Here is a 6,480-nt window from a genome sequence, read left to right as displayed (position 1 = left end):
TCATCAAAATTTTACGAATCCATCCTTAGGCTAGCCACAAATGAAAAAGTCATCATTATTGAATTTATATATATATATATATATATATATATATATATATATATATATAAGAGATTTGACCTTAATAATAGCTTGATATCTCATGTGCTCACTGATTAACCCACCAGTATTTGAGGTAAAATGTACTGCGTCGAAGTTACAATCTGAACATCACTACTGAGATTCAAGTACATCAAATTACAAAACAGATTCCAGCGGAGGAAGAAATCAGGAAGAAGTGCTGGAAGTGAATAAGACACACATTGAGGAAATCACCCAACTGAGTCACAAGACAAGCCCTCACATGGAATCCTGAAGGCCAAAGGAAAAGAGGAAGATGAAAGAACAAATTACGCTGAGAAATGGAGACAGATATGAGAAGAATGAACAAAAACTGGATAGAACTAGGAAGGAAGGGGCAGGACAGAGTGTGTTAGAGAATGCTGGTTGGCGGCCTATACTCCATTGGGGTAACAGGCGTAAGTAAGTAAGTAAGTAAGTACATAAATTCGACGAGTTTTAAACAGAAAGAAACACTCTTCCTAGATTCTACTACTAATCACATACCAAATATAAAATGAATTATAACTATAGATTATATCTAGACAATCTGATCAGAATTTATTCATTACATAAAAGAATGATTAATTGCAGTCCAAAAGGAAGTTATAAACTATTACTATGTATGTATATATAACTGGTTATTAGATATCTAATTATCATTATTCAATCAGTTACCTATGTGAAATAATTCGAAGATGATTGCTTTATCACAAAAATTTCGGTAAATTACATAATCATGGTAAGCAAAGATGGATAGTGGCTAGCGGTGGAATCCAGGATGCGTGTTTCGTTTTGTTTCGGAATCGTCAGCTGGGTGTACCTGCACCTCGGAGTTGATGTTCACTCTGGGACTCGAACCCAATACCTTTCGCTTCAAACGCCATCGCGTTATCCACTCGGCCAAGAGTCCTAAATAGGACGGAACGCGCATCAAACTGGATTCCACTGTTAGCCACTATCCATCTTTGCTTACAATGCTTGTGAATTTAGGCTATATCGAGGCAATACGCACAGTATGCACATATGCCAATTAGAGACTGACCAGTTGTAGTCCTAACACATCGATGGGAAGATTCAAACAAACAATACTAAATGAATTTAATTACATAATCAGTTCTTTTTTTCTAAAAACAAAAATCACCAAATCAATAAATATTACCCCCATAGACTATAACATAAAGGAAGAAACATTATCAAATATATAATAAATGGGTATGAATTATAAATGATATTATTGGTATTTAGATAGTTACATTTACTAGGAATGTATATATAAATATATTTATATTATAATTTATGGTAATGAAAAATGAATGAATAAAAATAACTAGATTATATTCATTTGATGTTGTTCATTAGTATCTTCCCAAATAGAATGAAACACGCGTCAAACTGGATTCCACTACTAATTACTATCCATCATTGCTTAGAATGCTGGTGATTTCACGCAATATCGAGGCAATCCGCATTGGATGAACATAAGCCAACAAGAGATTGATCAATTGAAGTCCTAAATAACAATGGGAAGATACAAGTAAACAACACATCAAGTGAATTTAAACTTCACCCCATTGCACAAGCAAGTGGTTATCAGGACTCAGTAGCTAAGTGTATAACCCGATGGTGTTTGAAGCGAATTTTACTGGGTTCGAGTCCCAGATTGAACATCAACTCTGAGATGCAAGTACACCCAGCTGACGAGTCCGAAATAGGACGAAACGCGCTAACTGGATTCCACTGTAAGCTACTATCCATCTTTGCACATAAACAATGCTGAACTGTTTTTTATTTATTTACACGCTTAAAACGAGAAAATGTCAGTTAGAAATTAATATTAATATTAATATTCTGCCAATTTTTTTCGGGGGCGGGGAATTAAATGACTCACGGCTATATGGAATTTTAAAATACAGACATTTTAATATTTGTGAAAATTATATTTGAAATCTCAGCGGCTGAAATTTAAATAATTCCGACGTTTCGTCCAGCAAACTTATCTGAACTTCTTCAGAGTAATAATTGAAATCAAAATTATCAAAGAGATATATAGCGTTTAACAATCAAATCAGATCAAATATATATTGTCCAAATCCAATAATAATCGGATGTTGACTTCAGTGAGTAAGATAACACGACTCAGTTAAATGAGAATCATGTGAAAAGTTCACGATGTGAAAATAACTGACTGAATGAATTGTGTGTGTGTGTGTGTGTGTAAGATTGAGTTATTAATAGTTGATATTAGGTATTAATATCTTCTTATATGAAGAAAAAATAAAATAAAAGTGCAAGTTGAGGGTTGAAAAATTGTTTCTGAATAGTTGATGTGAATGTAAAATAAGAATCATCAAATTGTATTGCTAAAGTAACCCACGCTAATTCCAGTCAGAATAACGATGCATGTGAAATAAACAGGTTGAATAAAGAATGGGTACAATTACTTGTTAATGAATATCTGCTAGGCAGTTGCTAGTTGAATAGCATCCTTTCGGTTCAGACTGTTCCTGTTCGCCCATATATACAGCGCTTCGCTGTCAATCTTTCTTTATGAGTGTTAAGACCTTTCTGAAATATTTTGGCCACTTCAAAATTATAGATCAGAAGGGATAACGGCCGGATCAGTGGTCTATCGGTTAAGTACTCTGGCGCGAGACTGGTAGGTCCTGGGTTGGAATCTCGCGAGGCGGGATCGTGGATGCGCACTGCTGAGGAGTCCCGCAATAGAACAAAACGGCCGTCCAGTGCTTGCAGGTTTTCCATGATGGTGTAGCTTCAATTGACTCATGATTTCAACTATGAAAATACTTCAAAATTAATCTTGTGTTCAGTTTTCAACGCATGTAACGCTATCGACAACCCATTCTCAAATTTCCTTATGTCAACCGAGGATTTGAAAACATTTTTTCAAACACTGTCTGTGCTCCTTCAACCTTACATTCAATTATCTGGAAGTTTCTCCCACATAAGTTGCATTGCAATCATGACAGTTGATCTCATAGATAATATTTTATTGTTCCTCCTTTGGAAACCTATGCTTAACTTTAACTAATGTTGATCTTATGGGGTGATAAGCTCGAAAATACACTCTTATATCATGCTTGTATAGAATCCTCCTGATTTCTTCCGTTGTTTCATTACGGTATGAGATGACTACAATGGACTTCCAACCTTTTTGTATACATTCTAATTTAGTTTTTCTTTCATTTCTGATAATCTTCTTTAAAAACTCCTTTGGGTAGTTGTTATCCCTAAATGTATCCAAAACTCTATTCAATTCAACTGGTTGTTCTTTCTTACCTGTTACTGTTATATCTAGAGCTTTAGATTCTTGCTATGCCGCGTACTACTAGACTACTTGAACGATCGAACCCGCAAAGTCGCAAGAGAGAAGACGGAAGACTAATAATTAGGAATTTTATTCCCCTAACAGTGTCAAAATATAGTGCAAAATTCTCATGTATTTATAGTTTTTTAGCTGAAAGTAAATCATCATTTCGGACAGCCAATAGGCACATAGGGGGTCATTCTTATCCATCCAATAGGGAAGCTACACATCGACATTCCAGAATATTCCCCTAGTGGTGATTGGATGGAATGTCTTCGGTTCTTTCTGGCCTTCTTGAAGGTTCCTTGAGTTTGCCAACGAGCCATCCTTACAGTTACGATATTAGTACTTCTGTTGATTGAATTTTTTACAACTGTGACTTCCGTACAAAACTCATGAGCTTAACCATAATTTAAGTATTAGAATGTGTTGATTTTATTAATTACGAAGTTTCAGATAAAATAAAATTTCTTAGTCTTATACAGCTGCAGGCAAAAGTATATGTAAAACGTGTTTTTATCTTATTTTCTGGTTAGTGGTTAGCAGTGGAATCCAGAACACGCGTTTCATCCTATTTGGAACTCGTCAGCTGGATGTGCTTGCATCTCAAAGTTGATGATCACTCTGGGAGTCAAACCCAGTACCGTTCGCTTCAAACATCATCACGTTGTCCACCTAGCTATTGAATCCTGAACATCAACTCTGAGATGCAGATACATCTAGATGGCGAGTCCCAAATAGGGCGAAACGCGCGTTCTGGATTCCACTGATAACTACTATCCATATTTGCTTACAATGCCTGTGAGTGAAAGCTATATCGAGGTAATACGCACAGGATGCACAAACGTCAGTAAGAGACTGATCAATTGCAGTTCTTGACATCAATGGGATGATTCAAATAAACAATACCAAGTGAATTCATACAGTAAATAATTAATTTCCGAACTATCAATCAATTATCTCAATCTTGAACGTTCCTTCTGGAAATAACAGTTCATCTTTTCCAATTATTATTGTTCATGCATTTTCCCTTTTCCAATCTCTCCTTATCGATCTTCTACTGAAATAAATTCGATGCTCGACCATCTTCATATACTACTTGCGTAGATATAAGTAGCCCACACCACAGTACAATATACATAATTAAACTTTTCACTGAGATATACACACTTAAAAATATTGTTGAATTTTTTTATAACTGTAAGGATAATTTCATACTTTTGATTCGTTAAAACAATCACGTATGTAATTAAAAAGTGTTTACTAATGAGAAACGTAAACTTCGGTCGCGATGGCCGAGTGGTTAAGGCATTGGACTCGAAACTATGACTATTATAAATAAAATAAAACAACTTTAAAATTAACGTTGTTTACGAAATTCAAACATTCTAGAAATTATTCTGAGAAAGAACGGATTTGACAACCTTTCAGAAGATAAGTAAATTCAAACAACTGACGTCATTATAAGGTTCTTAAATATAGTTTACTGTCATTCAGTAAAACAAATGGATTGACCATTGAAAATGAATTAACAGTAGATAACTATTTGGTTCTAGTCTGAAACTACCAAGAACTCTAGGCACATAACCTTATATGATGTCGAACTTAAAGACCTAATATTGCCCTATGAGGAAGATCTGTTTAAAACAATTATTTAAAATCTGAAATTTCAGAATTTTTAACTTTCATATTATTTACTCTAATCGTGACAAGCACACTAGGAAAAAATTATAAATCGTTTTTTAGGTGACAAGTACATATTACTGACAAACTTAAAACCAAAATGAAACAATTAACTGGCGGCCAATCACTTTATGTAGTCATACAGTTGATAATAGTTACCGATGAATATTTCCTTTCAGTTGTGTTTATCGAAAAAGATTCATTAAAATAAGAGACTGACCAATTGCAGTCCTAAACATCAATGAGAAGATACAAACAAACAATACTAAGTAAATTTAAACTTTACCCTATTGCACAAGCAAGTGGCTATCAGGATTCAGTGGCCGAGTGAATAACGCGATGGCGTTTGAAGCGAACGGTACTGGGTTCGACTCCCAGAGTGAACATCAACTCTGAAATGCAGGTACATCCAGGTGACGAGTTCCAAATAGGACGAAACGCGCGTCAAACTGGATTCCACTACTAACCACAATCCATCTGTGCTTATATTGATTCTCTATTGAAGCTATATCGATGCAATACACACAATATGCACATATACCAATAAGAGACTGATAAATTGCAGTCCTAAAAATTAATGGGAAGATTCAAACAAACAATACCAAGTAAATTGAAATCTAAGTTTTAAATAGTGAATAAAATATAATAATAATAAACTGTACAATTTGTATTTCATTACACTGTCTTAAAGTTAATTTAATAAGTTTCTATGAATTCTTACGTATAATTAATGTCAGAATGGGTTTTTGTGGATATTATAGTAATTTTAATAGTTGAGATCATAAGTCAATTGAAGCTAGATCACCATTGAAAACCTGAAAGCACTGAACGGCCGTTTCATCCTATTATTGGACGGTTGCTCAATTTTGTGGATTGGTTGAAGTTAGACATTAACACCATTGGATACCTGCTCAGTGGTCTAATGGTTAAGCGCTCGCGGGCGCGAGACTGATAGGTCCTAGGTTCGAATCTTGCGAGTCGTGATCGTGGATGAGCACTACTCAAACGGCCGTCCAGTGCTTCCAGATTTTCCATGGTGATCTAGCTTCAATTGACTCATGATCTCAACTAATAAAATAGAAAACAGACAATTTTACATGTAACATAACTAATTATTAATTATTCTATTTTATTTTGTTTGTTCTAAATTTATTTTTATTTTCGTCTAATTTAATTCAGAAAAATTTTACAATTGGTTAAAATACAACACTATAATGCATAATCCCTCGCCACACACCCACACACACACACACACATAGACACTGATTTAAGAACCAATCAAAAAAATGCTACACACTAAAATTTTCCTTTAACACAATATTTTATTATTCGTCTTTAGTTAATTGGTTATTCAACTAATCCATTAAACA

The 6,480-nt window shown here is 34.5% G+C and overlaps 1 non-coding gene across 1 annotated transcript; it reads left to right on the top strand.

Annotated features, from left to right (window-relative positions):
* The first annotated feature begins 5,423 nt into the window (after positions 1-5,423).
* Positions 5,424-5,495, top strand: Smp_tRNA_00336_Pseudo_TTG.1.1. The gene has a single exon. It is a non-coding gene (tRNA).
* The last annotated feature ends 985 nt before the right edge of the window (positions 5,496-6,480 follow it).

This window comes from Schistosoma mansoni, chromosome 3 (assembly GCF_000237925.1).
Source record: "Schistosoma mansoni strain Puerto Rico chromosome 3, complete genome".
Classification (NCBI taxonomy): Eukaryota; Metazoa; Platyhelminthes; class Trematoda; order Strigeidida; family Schistosomatidae; genus Schistosoma; species Schistosoma mansoni.
This window is presented reverse-complemented; position numbering and strand designations above follow the sequence as displayed.